Source organism: Mustelus asterias, chromosome 3 (genome assembly GCF_964213995.1).
Source record: "Mustelus asterias chromosome 3, sMusAst1.hap1.1, whole genome shotgun sequence".
In the NCBI taxonomy this organism is placed as follows: Eukaryota; Metazoa; Chordata; class Chondrichthyes; order Carcharhiniformes; family Triakidae; genus Mustelus; species Mustelus asterias.
In genome coordinates this window covers 61,857,667-61,875,905 of record NC_135803.1, presented here as the reverse complement: position 1 = coordinate 61,875,905, position 18,239 = coordinate 61,857,667, and the positions used below count along the sequence as shown (strand labels likewise).

Sequence of the window (18,239 nt, the reverse complement as noted above, 5' to 3'; positions counted from 1 at the left end):
AGCCCTTATAGCTCTCACTCTACTTCCTGCACACTCCGCTGCCCGCTAACGATGCTGCCCGCTGGATAGTGCGGCCTACTTTTATACCTCCCACGTGCCTTTTTACTCTAGCCTCAAATCGCTCCTCTCTCTCTTGCTCCGGTTGAAACAATGAAAACGCTCCCCCGACGTAAGTAGCCTTTTTACTCCAGCCTCAAGTCGCTCCTCTCTCTCTTGCTCCGTTGAAACAAGGTGGAAGTAGACTATTTATTAATGGTTTTCAACCAAAGCACATCAGACAGAATTGAAAGACTGGGGCTTTAGCGTACAGGGTTAGAGTTGATTGGGCTCGTGTGCTGGATTATGCCAAGGATTGTGAGGCTACCCATGTTACTCAGCAACCCAAAGTGCAAGTGAGGCGCGCTCTTTGAGTGGACTCCAAATTAACCTCAAAACCTTTGTCATGATAAAGATGTCAAGGGAAATGGGTTTACTATGGGCGAGTGGCGATTGGGGAACAGGCGTACGATCTTCCCTGATCATCTGCATTGAAGAGTGATTTTGAGGGGCCAAATGGTGTTCTGTTGCTGCTCCTCCCTATAGAGCCATCTATCTGTTTCTGCTTGACAGAGCAATGGTTCTATGAAAGAGCTCCCTGAAGGTCTGGCTTCATTGAGAACAGGTGTGAAAGTGATATGAGTGCATCTCTGCTGAGGTTAGATTTGATATTGCTTCAAGTTGCCATGGATATGGACTTCGTAAAGAGATGAAAAAAAATCTCAATTCTACTTGCAGGTGTCCAGGGTCATGGGAAAATGGAGTGCTGTGCAGGTTCTAATGAGTGCATTTCATGCCAGGGCTCTATATATTAACAGTTTGGCACATGCAAAAGATCTGACACCAGCAGCGCAGATATTAAGCAGTGCAATTCATTCCAGCTATCACTAATCAAAGTACATTCGAGCAAAGCATAATTTCTGTTGGCGGCACAGTGGCACAGTGGTTAGCCCTGCTGCCTCACAGCGCCAGGGACTGAGGTTTGATTTCCGGCTTGGGTGACTGTATGTGCGGAGTCTGCACGTTCTCCCCGTGTCTGCGTGGGTTTCCTCCGGGTGCTCCGGTTTCCTCCCACAGTTCGAAAGATGTGCTGGTTAGGTGCATTGGTCATGTTAAATCCTCCTTCAGTGTATCCAAACAGGCACCAGAGTGTGACGACTGGGGGATTTTCACAGTAACTTCATTGCAATGTTAATGTGAGCCTACTTTTGACACCAATAAATAAACAAAAATGCAGTTGGAGTCTTCCAGCCAGCAGAGGATAGAAAATCAAATAGTAAAGGAAAATCTCGGCAGCTTGCTCTGCCTGGACTTGTTAGCTATCATATTGTCACAAGCCTCTCTACTGTGTCATCCCCTTGCAACAATTTCTACCTATGGCGTTGTGGCAACCTGGCCTTCGTCATCACTATTCCCGTCACTGTCCTCAATCCTGGATGAGATATCTCGACTCTTCATGTCTGCGTCAGCCATGACACCCTCGCTTTGTGATGCAAAGTTGTGCAGAGGGCAGCAGACGTTGATGACTTGGGATATTCTCTGTGATGAGTATTGGAGAGCTCTGCCTGAATGGTCCAAAAACCTGAACCCCATCTTTAGGAGATCTATGGTATGCTCAAATTGATGGAGGCATATGTGGCATTGTATCTCTGCTCAGCAGCACTCTGCAGACAGGTGTCATCAGCCAGGTTCTCTCGGAGCAGCTCTGGTCCCCAAGGGGCCAGCCCTGCAAATGACAACCTCCTTCAAAACCCTGGTTCAGATCGTAGGTATTGTGAGAGCTCCCTGGGAATCGAGCACAAGCATGGAGGATTTATCTTGTGTGATCACATATCAGAGATATCAAAGCATGGAATCCATTCCTATTGCTGAATGTAACTGGCTGTTGCCGAGGAGCTTTCAGTGCTGTATGCGTGCAGTCAATGGCCACTTACACACGTAGGAAACCTGTGATTGCTGCAAAACTCAAAACTCTTGCATCCTGGATTTCGGGAACCAGGTGGAACTGGACAGATTGATACACTCTCCTGAGCAGGGCATCTATTACTTCCCAGATGCATCTGTGAGTCGCTGACTGGGAGATGCTGCATCGGTTCCCAGTGGATCCCTTAAAGGAGCCATTGGCAAAGCAGCTTAAGGCAGGAAATACCTTTAATACCACTGGCATGGTATACCTCCAAGTCCTTGCGGTTGCAAGTCCTTATGGAGAAGCTGGGACATTGTGAGATGCATCCAGCATTGCCTTTTGTAGATAACTGCACCACCTTCTATATACCCGTGATTGTGCAAATTTTACCATTACAGTCCCTCTGCTTGCCGGCATCCAAACATTCTTGCTCTTGCTGCTCAGGCCATTGCTCCTCCTGGCCCTGTGCCAATCTGTGCTGGTCCCTCCCTGTTGTGGGAAAAATCCACCAGTAGTCAGACTTCGAGATTCAGAAAATACGATTTATTAAACGGAGCTCCGTGGAGACAAGGCACTATGTTCATAGAACACCTTTTCTCAATTGTATACCGGGAGCGGTTCAATTTTATACCCTTTACACAATGGGTAGACTGGTGATTCGAAGATTATCACATTGTTTAAGTGAGTACAAGTATTTAACATTTCATGAATGGGTACATTTCCCCATGTTTACAAGAATACAAACAGGTATAGACATTTAGCATTTTATGAATGGGTCTATCAATGGCTAGTTTCGTCTTGTGCGGGTGCTAATCGGTTCCCTCGCATTCATATTTCCCGCCTTCCTCTAACATTAATCTAAACTCTTTGTTTAGGGGTTTCCTTATCTTAAAGATGTTTCGACCCTTGGCTTTGGCTTCCTGAGGTGTTTGTTTGCTATGAGTCACTGTCTGTACTTTGTAAGTGGTTTGTCTGTCAGGATTCTGGCTTGACGTTATTTCTGAACAGCGGGAGCCTGTGGCTGTTTTTCTGGCTTCTTTCCCGGTTAACCCTGTGTGTGCCAGGCAGCCATTTCAGAGTGTGCTTTCTTGTGCTGTCATTTTAAAGTGTGCCCCCCTTGTATTTTCCCCTTACACTCCCCATCCTCCATCTGGCTGAGAACTAGAAAGGCACGGTTACCTGAAGCGTGTGTCACCTAGGCTTCAGCAGATGTGTGAACAATTGCAGTATTCAATCTAAAGAGCATATTCCATTCAGGGTTTCCTCCATCTCAGGAGCCACCAAGTCGGTGCCTGGCTTCTGTCGAGACATGGCATCCCTGTACCACCTCTTCCAGGTGAAGGACATCCTGGAGGGGCAGGGATGAGTGCTCCTCCTGTCCATACATGACTATGTGGAGACATTGCTCTTTGACCAGAATGATGAGGCCACGTTCGAGAAGCCTCCCTGTCATATCTTTGTCTGCATAACCCTCGAGACTCTCTAGAGAGACCATTGCCTTGACAGCAGAGAAAGGCTTGCCACATGACCTATGTGATGCATGACTATTCATTGGGGAGGATGGAGATTGGCTGATATTCACCAGTCATGTCTCTTGGAGACATCCATCTCCCCCATCCCCGTCTCTGACAGCAGCAGATGTCAAATGGCACAGAATGAACGGCAGCTCCACAACTTGCCGGGATCTCAGTGTTATGAAACTCATTAGACGAGAACAAATCTCCAACAATGTGGGTTTCACCATAGAGAGGAGAACACAACTGAGCTGGGTTCATATCCAGTTGCCTCATTATTACTGGGGTGTCCATTCAGTCAGCCAATTGTGCCAACCTTGAACACTACTTACCTGAAAAGACCCTCCTCCCACTTCGAGGGGCAGCAACAGTGTTGCATAGCTAGGAATCCCAAAATGGTGTGTTTGATATTGAGACTTGCTCCACCTCCTTCTACACTCCCCGTCACCCATCAAGTCTCCCCCCTCCCCAGTCATCTCATAACCCTTGACTCACCCAATATAACCATTCCTCTGCCCTCTGCCACCCTTGAGTCTTCCCCAAAACACCTCTAACCATCACCCTTCAGTTATCTTCTCCTCCTCTTAGCGCCCACGTGACCGTTCCCATGTCCACCCTGACCCTGGCCCCTCCCATTAGCCGTTTTCCCAGCCATCCGTTTCATCCAGTCTGTGAACGCCACCACTCCCTCCAACTCCCAGGCCCAGATTCCCCCAAAAAAGCCTTGAAGCCTTCAGTGACCCAAATATCACCCTGGACCTGTCACCTGACCCCACCCTGTTCCTTACCCTCACTCTGACTGCTCTGTCCGTTGCCCAGTACCTTCGGTCTAACCCCCGGACCACACCATAGACAGCACTGTCCTTCCCCCAGCACATCTCTCTTCCACCATTCTTCCTCAGAAATGCCCTCCACTACCTAATCACAGGACCGTTCTCCAGCCCCCACCCCCGATCCAACAAGCAAGGTCAATCTCTCCACTGCTCATCCTTGCACCCTCCCCATTCCCTTGCTGCCCTTTGTTGCTTCACCGCGCCAGGGACCCGGGTTCAGTTCCGGCCTCGGGTCATTTTCTGTGTGGAGTTTGCACTTTCTCCTCAGGTCTGCGTGGGCTTCCTCTGGGTGCTCCCATTTCCTCCCACATTCCCAAGATGTGTGGGTTAGGTTGATTGGCCATGGCAAATTGCCCCTTAGTGTTAGGGGGACTAGCAGGGTAAATACGGGGATGGGGGGCTGATGGGGATAGGGCCTGGGTGGGACATTATAGGTGCAGGCTTGATGGGCCAAATGGCCTCTTTCGACACTGTAGGAATTCTCTAATTCTAAAAAATATGCTGCAGAACACCTCTCAAATCTCATACATCATTCTCCTTTTGAATATATCAAACAGATACTTTGAATAACATCCAACCAAAATCTCTGTGCCTATCTCCATGTTCAAAACTGTCAAAGATTGAGACAAAATCATTTGATCATTTGTCTGCTTTACAACAGCTAGCTCTCCTGGAGAAAGTTTGAACACAAAACTGCAATCATTTTCTGTAATCCGTTCACATTTCAGTTCAGCTGAAGATGAGGCACTATTCCAGCCTGAAAAGGGGAAAAAGCCATTAATGCGATTCAGTCCTTTGTTATTCCGTTGAATAGAGATGGGCTGTGTCTACAATTTTTTTTGTTTGCATCTATTTTCAGATCTCCCTGTGCAGCATAGCAAACATCCTCACGGCTGTCCTTGGGATTCTACATTAGCAAGTGAACAGCAGAGTGTAAACACTGGCACGCTTTGTCTGCATGCAGATTTTTAGGCTTCACTCGCAGCATTTCGCAGTGGCTTTGCGAGGCAGTCCCCACGTTAAGCTCCCATCCTGGGTTCCAGACACAAACAATAGGCTTTTAGTGCTGTAAAGGAAATTTACCATCCCCAATTGATTTTACTCCGTCTGCAATTTTCTTGTCCATTTCCTCTCTGCAACCCCGACTAAAACCTTCCCACCACCCCCACCACCACCGTAACTGAAACTGATGATTCATGGGTATCTATTATTGTACAAAGAACATCCTGCAAGCCATTTTCTCGGCTGCTTCAAGTAATTGCTGGTTTGCTGTCCAGCGTACAACTGCTTTTTCTGGGGATGTAATTAAAGAGATTTCAGTAGACTTGGGCCACTTGGAGAGTTGAACAGCATCAATGACAGGGACCATGCATGAAGCCAGACTTCCTCTTCTCAAGCACACAAGGTATGGAACAGTGTATGGCACGTTAAAGTCTGCTATTTTGGAAAGATTTTTCTCCTGCAATCTGCAGAACATATATTTTAAAATATAGATGTAATGGAGAAGGAATTGTGACATGTGTGGGTTATGAACAGATTGCAAATACTCCTAGATATTGCAGAAGGTGTAGTAAGTAAGCTGCATTTTGTCTTTAATACGTTTAAACGAGCAATGCTTTCCTGTAAAACTAACTTATTTTTTCAATTGCCCTCAAGGACGGTAAAATTCATTTTCAAAGGGAACATAACCTGGGCAGAATAGGTTTAATTACCCGCTTTATGCTCAGCATGACTTTCCTTCCTGTTGACTTCAATGCACAAGAAATTACTGCCAGTATTGCATCTCCTACATATCAGAATATGCGTGTGTAAACAGCACTTTGTAGTGGTATGCCACGCACATTCTGAAGAAATATGTAATATGTGCTGTCGCAGTAGAAATGGCTGGCACTGTTTAATACCGAAAGAAGTAATGTTGCAAACACTCAGCAGGTCAGACAGCGCTGGGAGGAGACAAATAAAAATGCAGCGTTCCAGGTGTGGGCCCATCCTCAGAACTTTTGTCCTTATACATATAGGTAACCATCTGCCTTGTGGGATGCTGTAAAATCTTTCTCTGTGAGTTAGTCACATCAAAACAATGTGAGCAACCCATTCCAAAGCGAATGTTTTAATAATATCCCAATTAACCCATTGACTGCTGGAAAATTCCATTGACTGCTGGAAAAACTGGCTGTTCATTTCAGTGTTACATTGGACATATTGTTAAGGCTTTATAGTGGTCAGGAATGGTTTGATTCTTTAGAAATATATTAAATCTTAAGGCTAACAACTTTAGATAAACATTTTAAAAGACATATTTTCAACTTATTTTTTCTCCTATCCCTTTCACTCTGAATTTTTATCTATTCTTCCTAATAATTATTTTTTAATCCTGTCTAATATAATCCAATTATCTATGCTATTTTTAACAGTAGCTAATTTACTTACCATTCTTTCTGTCCTCCAGATTGAAGTTGTGAAAATATTAGCTTCTACTCAGCTGAAAATTAGTTCCAAAAAAGTTATTTTTTTCATTTAGTCAAGATTTAGATGTGAGCAGGTGTGGTTTTCACACTCAAGAGGAGTTGTTCAACACTGGACAAGATATCTTGACCCTAACTTAAACCAATACTGCCATCAGATTTCAATAAAATAACTCACCCATATTATGCTAAGGGTTACTAAAGAGGTTAAAAACACTGTAGTTTGTAATGTCCAGTGTATTGGTAACGTTGCTTTCAGAATATTCTTGAGATTGTCACATCCTGTCTCGCTGGTACATTGGTTATAAACACCCCAAGAAAACAGGTTCAGGTTATTTGTATGCTGCCTGCAAAAGGAGAAAGTAGAAGACATATGCATAGATTATTTGGTTGGCATTACTTTAATGTCAGTGTTAACTTGCTCATACTAAATAGGTTGATGCCATATTAAAATGTTGCTCCTCCTGCCATCCACCCTATACAGATCTTCCTTCCCCTTTGTTCATCCTTCAGCCATCCCCTCCTTTCACTAGTTCAAAACCTATTATGTGTGAGGCGGCAATGCTATAATGTTGCTCATTGGTGCTGCATTATAGTTCACATGGAGTCCGCATTACTGTGGAAACATGCATGTTGTTGCCCGGAGTTATGGGATAGTGAAGATAGAGGCTCCTGTGTGCTTTGCATCCTATGGCTGACCAGGAATCTCTCCCACTTTTACCACCTGCCATTGGTGTATGTTGGAAGGGTTTGCATATGGATACTCAACCTGTTTTTCTTTAGGATCCAAATCCAGAGTTTTTGGTTGAGAAGCAGGAATATTTTGGCACAAGACCTTCACTAAATGGGTAAACACTATTTAATAATGGAGTATATTTATGATAATTACAAGCTTGGCTGTTCTCAATATTAAGATAATAAAGAAGTTTTGTCTGTACTATCTCAATGTGAACTTGATTGTTGAAACACAGTCACTCCCGTCTAGTTCAGCAGAATGCTACAATGGTGCCATTGATTTAGTTCAGCATCTCTACCAGATTTCGGCTGATTGCTGACTGGGACAAAGGCATGTAAATCATTTAAAATCCTTTGACGATATACTGAAACAATTAGACAGCTGTACGTCTCATAACCAGTTAACAGCATTTGCAGGTTGTTATTTGCAAGGAACGTTTGTCAACATAAATACATATGCCCCTTATGGTAAAGATCAAAGACATATTTCAGGCAGCTCGTCTGTACTTACTGAGCTAGACTAAATTGAATGGGAAGACTTCTATATAGAAGGATGTCAAGTAATACTTCTCAGAAATAACACACTTGATGTCTCCCATTCTATAATTAGTTCTTCCAGCTTGAAATTTTCATGGGATCACTGAATTGTTACAGTGCAAAAGGAAACTACTTGGCCCATTGTGTCTGCACTGCACTCCGAATAAGCAACTCACCTAGTTCCATTCTCCAACCTTCTCCCCGTAACCCTGCACATTCTCTCTTTTCAAATAATAATTTAATTCGCTTCTGAATGTTTCAATTGAACCTGTCTCCATCCCACTCTCAGGCAGAGCATTCCAAACCCTAACAACTTGCTGCGTGAAAAATCTTTTCCTCATATTACTTTAGATCTGTGTCCTCTCATTCTCAATCTTTCCACGAATGGCAACAGTTTCTCCCTATCTACCACATCCTGATCTCTCATGATTATGAATACCTCTATCAAATTTCCTCTCAACCTTCTCTTCCTGAAGGAAGACAGTTTTAACATCATAGAATCCTTACAGTGCAGGAGGAGGCCATTCAGCCCATCAAGCCTGCACTGACAACAATGCCACCCAGGACCTGTCTGGGTAATCATTCGTATTTACCCCACTGATCCCCCCGTCACTAAGGAGTAATTTAGCATGGCCAATCTATCTAACCTGCAGATCTTTGGAGTGTGGGAGGAAACCGGAGCACCTGGAGGAAACTCACGCAGACACGGGGAGAATGTGCAAACTCCACACAGCCGGTCGCCCGAGGCTGGAATTGAACCCGGGTCCCTGGCACTGTGAGGCAGCGGTGCTAACCACTGTGCCACCATGCCGCCCTTCTCCAATCTTTCTTCACCACTGAAGTTCTTCATTCTTGGAATTATTCTCATGAATCATTTCTGCAATCTCTCCAGTGGCTTCAGATCCTTCCCAAAGTGTGGCGCCCAGAACTGGATGCAATACTCCAACTGAGACTGAACCAATACAAGTTCAATGTAACCTCTTTGTTCTTGTACTCTATGCCCCTAATAATAAAGTCTAAGATACTGTATGCTTTATTAACTGCACTCTCAATCAGTCCTGCCATCTTCAATGACTTATGCACATATATACCCAGGTCCCTCTGCTCCTGCAATCCATTTAGAATTGTATCCCCTATTTTATAAAGCTCTCCATTTTCTTTCTGCCAAAATGAATCACTTCACATTTCTCAGCGTTGAACTTCATCTGCTGGTTATCAATCCATTTCACCAATTTATCTATGTCTTTTTGAGTTCCACACTACCCTCATCACAGTTCAAAGTATTTCCAAGCTTTATACCATCTGCAAACTTTGAAATTGCAGCCTGTACACCAAAGTTTGGGTCATTAATATGTATCAGAAAAGCAAAAGTCTGAACATCGACACCTGGGGAACTCTATTACAAAACTTTCCCCAGCCCAAATGATAGCCTTTAACCACTACTCTCTGTTTTTGTCATTCAGCTAATTCCATATCCATGTGGCCACTGCCCCTTTTATTCCATGAGTTCTAACTTTTCTCGCAGGTCAGTTGTGCAGTCTTTTGGAAATCCATGTAGACCATATCAACAGTATTGCCCTCATCAACCCTCTCTGTTACCTCTTCAAAAAACTCCAGCAAGCAAGTTAAACATGATTTTCCCTTAAGAAATTCATGCTGGCTTTCCTTAATTAAGCCACACTTGTCCATGTGACCATTAGCGTTGTCCCAAATCACTGTTTCTAGAAGTTTCCCCATCACGGAAGTAAAACTGACTGGCTTGGAGTCGCTGGGCTCATCCTTGCATCTTTTTTTGAACAAGGGTGTAATATAAACTAACGGGTTCCCACACAGCCTTATCTTTTTTAGGCTGGCAAGTGAATGATAGGTCATGGTGGGGGGGCTGGAGGCGAGGGGGGGGGGGGGGACATATGGAAATAAGGAACGTTAGATCTTGGGTGCAAAGTGGTGGGGGGGGGGGTGTGGCTCCGTCAGAAGTCCCCTTCCGTTTAGAGGTGCCCACCCACCAGCAGCCCCCCCCGCCCCATCTTAAGGCCCAGTTATCACCAGACCTCTGCTCTGTCCCCAATGGGCAGCACGGTGATACTGCTGCCTCACAGCGCCAGGGACCCGGGCTCAATTCTGATTGTGGTTTGGCCATGCTAAATTGCTCCTTAGTGTCAGCGGGACTAGCAGGGTAAATACGCGGGGTTCTGGAGATAGGGCCTGGGTAGGATTTTTGTCAATGCAGGCTCAATGGGCCGGATGGCCTCCTTTAGGGATTCTATAATTCTATGATAACACCCAGATAACCCCCCTTGTGACCCATCAGACTTTCCTTACCCTCCCCATCCTGGGACCCCTTTCACTTACCTGGGTTTCCGGTTCCCGGGACTTAGTCTCAGGCTGGTTGGTGCAACTTTTCTTCTGGCCCTCCCAGTGCTGTTTCTGGAGGGACTTCTTCCTGAGTGAGGGATGGAAGTCCTGTCTTATGCCAGTCAGTGCTTGTTAGAGCATAAAGTGGCATCAGGGCTGTCGGGAATGCGGGGATGTGTTCCCGGCGACCTCTTCAGATGGTGGGGGCTATGCCCGACCCACTCTAAAATTTCAGGCCAACACCTCCAGCTACAATTGTGTTTTTTTTCCCCCAAATATGCCATTAATCATTTGCATTGAAATACTGATTCGCAACAACAGAACACATTTCACCAAACACAAGAACCCTGCAGGATGCGACCTGCAGGTTTATCTCAGAAATAAGCGGATGACAGGTCATGGTGGGGGCGGGGGGGGGGGGGGGGGGGGGGGGGGCGGCGGCGGTGGTGGTGCACTTATTGCTTCATATTGTTTGTGAGCTTGACTTGCAAGGGAAGTGTTAATGGTAGCTTTGAGGATGTACATATTCATGCAGAATAGTGGGTGTCAGGTGTGAAGAGACAGAGTAGAAGGAGCTTCCTCTGTCTTGTGGTTTACATACCTTTGTTGTAGTCTCTGCCAGCTGCCACCAGTCACTGACTTACTGCTCTGCTCCGCACCCTCTTACACAGAATATAATCCATCTCATTTCCCCATCTTGTTAACTCTAAAGGAGAGTCACACAGACTCAAAACTTTGGGTGGGATTTTACAGCCTCGCTTGAGTGAGACCAGAAAGTCCCACCTGAGGTCAACGGACATTTCCGTTGTCCGTCTCTCGCCCGAGGCAGTCGAATTCCCGCGATTATCTTTATTTTCTCTCTCAAATATGCTGCTAGACCTTTTGAATTTGCCAGCATTTTCTGTATTTGTTTCAGATTCCAGCATCCGCAGTATTTTGCTTTTATTCTAGATAGCGCAGAATGTCAGGAGCAGGAGAGGGCTTAGAGTGAAGCATGCTGCAGTGAAAGGTGCAAAATGCTGGTAACTGGGGAAAGGGAAGATTGTGGTTTGGTTTTGTGTGGTGTAGATTTATACAGAGTGTGATGTGCTTTTACAGTTAAGAGTCAGACAACATCAACAACTCATTTCTGTAGTACCGTTATCATAGGAAAACATCTGAAGACATTTCACAAGTGTGCTTTCAAACAAAACTTGATGTTGAAATACATAATGAGACATTAGAATAGGTCAAAGGATAGTTTTAAGGAGCATATTAAGATAGACAAAGAGGCACGAAGAGGGAATCCCAAAACTAGAATCCAGACTTGATCACCAGTGGTGGGGCAATTAAAATCAAGGATAAATTTAAAGTTTATTTATTAGTGTCACAAGTAAGCTTACATTAACACTGCAATGAAGTTACTGTGAAAATCCCCTAGTTGTCACACTCCGGCACCTGTCCGGGTACACTGAGGGAGAATTTAGTATGACCAATGCACCTAACCAGCACATCTTTGGACTGTGGGAGGAAACTGGAGCACCTGGAGGAAACCCACACGGACACAGGGAGAATGTGCAGACTCTGCACAGACAGTGACCCAAGTCGGGAATCAAACCTGGGTTGCTGGCACTGTGAGGCAGCAGTGCTAACCACTGTGCCACCGTGCCGCCCCAATGGGCCGGAACTGGAGGGAGGCAGAGATCTCGGAGGACTGTAGGGCTGGATGAGATTACAGAGAGGGGTGAGCTAGGCTTATAGGGAAGTTTGAAATCAAGGTTGAACATTTAAAATGGAGCTGTTGCCAGACCAGGAACAAATATAGATCAGCACAGGGGTGATGGATGAATAACACTGGGCTTGAACAACCCTGGTCATGTTATTAAATATTTTCCTGCATTACTACTATGTCCTGGGGCAATGTTCCAGACACTGTTACCGAACTGCTTGTCAGGATATGTCGCTATTGCTTGGTGGAATGATGTCATCCTTCCATCTGTCGATCTCCTTCAGCAAGACCTCTAGTGCTTCACTCAAGAAGTGAGAAGTCTTTGAAGGATCTTATTGATTGCCTATAGCCAAAGTACAGTTTCCTTCGAAAGATTTCTTGCTGTGTACTCTTGTCATTTAAATTGAATTGAAGTTACTTAAATTTATTTCTTACAGATAATTCACAACAGTTTGGGCTAGAATTTCACAACTGCGATGTCAGAAGTGGAAGAACATTAACCAGGCTTTGATCTTTGTGCATATTTTTAAGTTTGCCTGAGAAATGCAAGTAAGCACAGTGAATGAAACAAAAAATTAGTCATCTCGCATTCTGGTTCTAGAAATTTCCATGCTAACTTCTGAATTTAGACAAGAATTTAAAAAATAAGTATCAGTTTTTCAAACGTTAACATTTTTCATCTTCTTGTTCAGTATCAGAATAATAGATAAGGACAAAATAAAACCACCTAATGAATTAGTTGGATAAGTATCTGCTATTTTGATGAAAGGGGACGTTTTGCCCTATTTCTCGATCTTTCTCTGATAACAGTAGCGATAACTTGCTTCCGGGTCAGGAGGTGCCTCGATATTAAAGTTTTCACCTTTGATTTCAAATCTCTTCATGGTCTTCTTACCCCGTTCCCATCTTTGTTACCTCCAAGCTTTAGGAACTCTGCAGCCCTCATGTTCTGGCCTCTTGCCCATCCTGGCCACTCTATCTGCATTTCCACTTTAAATATGCTCCTTAAACTACCCCTTCCACTTTGCATCATTTTGCTTTGCAACTTGTCTTTGGTTCAACAGTGTCACCCCTCAGATATCTCTCACTTTAAAAAGGTGCACCATTTATGGGACAGCATTGTTCATCGTGTCTCTCAGTAAGAAAAGTGATTGTGGTTTGCATCTCTTTGCACAAAATTGATTCAAAAATAAAAGTTTTGGAGCTTATTCTATTCGTCCTCAATCTGGCCTTCATGCACTTGTAGTCATGATGTGGAGCTTAACAGCGAGGGGCTGGGGCTAGATACTTGTTTTCAAGTTTTGCATTTCACATGTTGCTGGCAAGTAGCAAAATGTGGTAAAGCATTCTGTTTCGCATGTTACCGACAAGAAATGCTGATCTTGTCAGTCAGTGACCTTTCTCACCCATGCACACACAGCAGGCTGTTGACCAGAGCTCAAACGCTGTTACTTATCAATGATGAAGCAGCACCAACTCAAGGGTTGCATTGTTAATTTGGTATAAAGAATCGTGAAGGGGAGGCATAGGATCGGTTACAGATGCAGTCGGGTAGGTTCACTCTGAGGAGTCTGATGCAGTAATTGAGGTGCTGTGACCCAAAGGCAGATAATAATAACTTGAACTGCAGCCTCCCTCTTCCAAGTGGGAAATCCAACAAGCATAGGATCCAGTGTGAGATCAGGAGTAAATGCCTGTTCTTGTCAGCTTGGATCTAGTCTGTTCCTTTTGTGGGGACCAGGATTCCGATTTGAATTTGAATTGGTTTTTGGAGTAAGAAAGGAGATGGATTAGGGGTTTGTCTCTTCCAGTCTGCAATTGGCTTTGTAATTCTGAGAAAGGAATAATTTTTCAAAGATATGGACAAAATATCTGATACGGGATTGTCAAGGGAATTTTAATTTGTCTTGTCAGGGTTAATCTGATGGCTTCAAAGTTTTTGATTGGAATCAATGATGTGACCTCTGTAGCTGGCGAGTAAAGATGTTAGCCTATGTTCAGAATAAGTATATCACAGTTTTAGCAGTAGATTTGGAGATTATTATTTTCGCTACATGATCAGCCAGCATAAATATATATTTTAAAATTACATTTCTGTTACTCTTTACTTGACCTTTTATTGTTCAATAAATTTGTTGAAGCCCAAATTCTAATTTAATGGTAGTATCATTCCATTTTTCACAGTAAGCCTACTTGTGATATTAATACATAAACTTAAACTTATTTTTGAAGGATCAGGAACATTATTTATAGAATCCCTAGCGTGCAGAAGGAGGCCATTCAGCCTATCAGGTCTACACCAACTCTGAAAAAAAGCATCCTACCTAGGCCCACCCCTCTGTCCTATCCCTGTAACCCCGTGTATTTATCCCACTAATCCCCCAAACCTACAAATCTTGGGACACTAAGAGGCAATTTAGCATGACCAATCCACCACCCGGAGTACCTGGAGAAAACCCATGCAGTCACGAGTAGAATGTGCACACTCCACAGTCAGGCAAGTCTGTTAGCTCAGTTGGCTGGATGGCTGGTTTGTGATGCAGAGCAATGCCAACAGCGTGGATTTAATTCCTGTACCGCCTGAGATTAGTTATGAAGGCCCACCTTCTCAACTTTGTCCCTCACCTGAGGTGTGGCGATTATCAGGTTAAATCATCACTGGTCAACTCTCCCCCTCAAAGGGCAGAACAACATCTGGGACTATGCAACCTTTACCTTTAACTAGATGGTAAAGGTTGTGGGTTTGGAAGGTGTTGTCAAAAGAGCATTGGTGAGTTAATAATTAGGTAATTAATGTAGCTTTGCCAGCTATGCCTACAGTCAGAGAATAAATTAATAAAAATGTTTTGATGCTGATCTGACACATGGGCCCTGATATTTATGGGGAGATTGGGAGGTTGTGAGGGAGTACTGTCAGATGTGGAACAAACAGGCAGAGTGGAGTTGTGGTGAATCTGTCACATGTAACAGTACAGTCTAATTTATTTTCTTTTCTTCCATTTCTCGCCCAGCACCTGGCCAAACTGACAGGTTAGCCACCTGTGAGCTGGGAGAACCAGTGCCCATCTACAGGAGGAGGGATATATTGTGTGATTGGGGAATGGGGAGAAGTAGCACTGTTTGCTGGAGAAAGAGAAAGATCAGGGCTTGAAGTGGGCAGATCTGTGATTGGACTAGTTGGAAGAGAGAGGTCCAAGTCGCCAGAAGAATGGCTGAAGGTTTCCTTGAGTGTCAGATGGATTATTTTGACTCCATTTGGCCCATAAGGAGTGCTGCAAAGAGCATTCACATTCTAGAGATGGCAGCTCTTAGCTGCTACTGCTACACAATTTCTCTAGTTCTGGGAAAGCCTGATGACCATTGTTAAATTTAAAAAGTGCAGTGAGGGAGCCTGATTGAAATATTTTAGGGCAGGATACCTGCATAACTAGAAATCAACTGTCCTAAAAACATTTAGTTTATTTGTTGTGGGATGTGGATATCAATGGCACGTCTTCCCCAGGATCTGACCTGCTCACGTGGCCACAGCATTTCTGTGGCTGATCCAGCTCAGTTTCTGGTCACTGGCAAGCACAGGATATTGATGGTGGGGAATTCAATGATGAATGCTTGGTAGAAGTGCTTTGACTCTCTTCTGTTGGAGGTGGATATTGCCTGATACATACATGCCATGAATGTTGCTTCCCAATTACTGATCCAAGCCTGAATGTTGTCCAGATCAAGCTGCATATATGCATGGCTTTTTCATTATCTGTTGAATTGTAAATGGGACAAATGCAGTGCAATCATCAGTGAATATCCCCACTTCTGACTTTATGATGGTGGGAAGTTTGATGAAGCAACTGAGGACACTACCTGATTTACATTTTTAAATGATAACTCTCCTTCAACTGTTTTCAACTGATTTTGCAGGGTGGGGTTGGTGGGTCCAATAATTGTCAGGGCCACAGTGATAGTTCCATGTAAAATCAACTTCTATTATCACTAAAAGGAACTATCTCTGATAACCTTGGCTAAAACAAATGTAGAATTTGATGGATGTCTTGGTTATCAGTGGAAAAAGGCATTTTATGCATTGCTTCATCTCTAGAGGAATCTAATATTAGTCCATCTAAAGGAAGTTAATGGTCCAAATATTTATTCTCAAGCTTTATTTTATCCTGATTCAGTTTGATATATTTTTGTTGCCAGTGGTTCAATCAAGCTTCAGGTCTTATTCATCAATATCATAGATTAAAGTATTAAATAGTCAGGCCAGTGGCTTTATCCAGATTTTTCCGTGACTCAGAGAGTCTTTTATGTAATCTTCAGGAGCTGGAGAGATTTGGGAAGGTATGTGGCAACTTCCAGATGTTTCAAGAAAAATGAAGCAATTGTTTATCTAATGCATTATCAAAAACCAGAAATCAAGAGTATTATGATCCCACTTGACATTTAAAAAGACATTCAAACACACAATGATTAACTGAAAGAACAGCAGTGCGATATTTCACATTTTTAAATAAAAATAAACATATATATTGTATGTATTAGACAAGGTCAGCTCTACTGGCTTAACTCTATAATTTGTAAAAGCTGAGAGTATAAAATCCAGTTCCACATTTACTACCGCCTACCCCACCCTACACACATCCTAACCAAGAGTTCCCTTGTATTTTGCACCTTAAATATTTATTTACTTTTCCATCTGGGACCAAATCAAAGGTATGGCACAGATCTCTGGAATTCAGTTGAATTCCCTTCAGTATTCTAGCTATGCCACAAGATACAAGATTTTAAGGGGATCCTTCCATTGGCTTTTGTCTCAGTAACCCTCCAGCTTTCCTTTAAGACCTCAAAATTGTGATTTCCTTAGTTCAAGCTTGGGCTTCTTTCATATTCTTTTTAAATGACTTTAAAACGAGGTACACCCATGGTTCTTAATGCCATTTATACTCCTAGTCCAACAGCTAGTTTATAGATCAGGACAGATGCTTTCTCTCTGCTTGTTTTAAGCTGATTGCCTTTTGTGAACAAGCACATGCAGATAAATTAATCAAAGGGAAAACCCTGACCTCTACAACTCATCTGCATGGTAATGTGACATGTTTCAGGATGCTCCCAACAGATATGTAAAGGATTATTTTTTATGTTCAGCACAACTGTTTGATTCTGTGACCCACATGAATAATTTATCTCCCCAATGAATGTAATTGCCCTCTCTCCACACTTGGTGGTTCCATCAAGAGGCCCAATGTTTACAAACTGCTCCGACTTCTTTTGATCGTGAGCTACATGAATAATTCGAAGCCCGTACGGAACGAACTATAGGCATCATGGCTCTACCCAAAGCTCAAAAATGGGCCATCCATTGTTTAAGGTTCTCTCATTGTCAACTCTATCCTTTTTGAATAAATACTGGGGTTACCTTTTTATTGCAACTAACCTAGGTTTGTTTGATTTACATTTACATCAGGGATAATGTTTACCAGTTTTCAGACCAGTGGTTCCATTTATCTACATTTAAAAAGTTAAATTCCCAAATCAAAAGTTATTTTCTAAAACATATAAATTATGAAGCTAGATATTCGCAACAGTATCAATTAATACTTTTGCCTTCACTAGATTAGGCAGAGCAGTATATTTGGTTTGAAGTGGACATTGATTATATTTGAGAACTCTGAAAGACTTTACATTGGTACAGAGTTATGCCCTCTCATTTCCATGTGTTATCAGCTTTGTAAAGACTCCATACCCCGTCCAAGAACTTTCCAATCCACACACTCTTTAGTGTACTCTTGGCAAGTATTTTTCACATCTATAAGTTCCCAGTTGTCAACTGCATTGCTGAATTCTTGAGATTGATTTACATACGAATTAGGAACAGGTGTAGGCCCTTCGACCCCTCAAACCCGCTCCGCCATCTAATAAGATCATGGCTAATCTGACTGTGACCTCAACTCTACATTCTACCTACTCCCTTTAAACATACCTAATAGACGGGATGTTTTGCCCCCACCCACCAGTGTATTCTGCTGCGGTAGAAGTGGTTCATTATTGGTCGGCTGTGAGCTTTTCCCGTCCCGTCGCTGTCAACGGGGTTTCCCATTGTTCGCACCCTCCGCCACTGGAGAACCTGCAATAGGGAGTTCGACATTACTGGGACTGGAA

The 18,239-nt window shown here is 43.5% G+C and overlaps 1 protein-coding gene across 6 annotated transcripts in view; it reads left to right on the top strand.

Moving 5' to 3' along the window:
* The window catches only part of LOC144491351 (beta-galactoside alpha-2,6-sialyltransferase 1-like), a 146,153-nt gene that overhangs the window by 46,654 nt on the left and 81,260 nt on the right, over positions 1 to 18,239 (top strand). For 2 of the 6 annotated variants that reach the window (XM_078209037.1, XM_078209038.1), the window contains one exon: positions 12,527 to 12,638. The exons of 2 other annotated variants lie outside the window; for them this stretch is intronic. The gene's annotated coding sequence lies outside the window, so the exon portion shown is untranslated. Of the gene's footprint in view, positions 1 to 5,148; positions 5,695 to 7,537; positions 7,603 to 12,526; positions 12,639 to 18,239 lie in introns of those variants that run through there. 2 more of the 6 variants (XM_078209039.1, XM_078209041.1) reach the window with 2 other exon arrangements.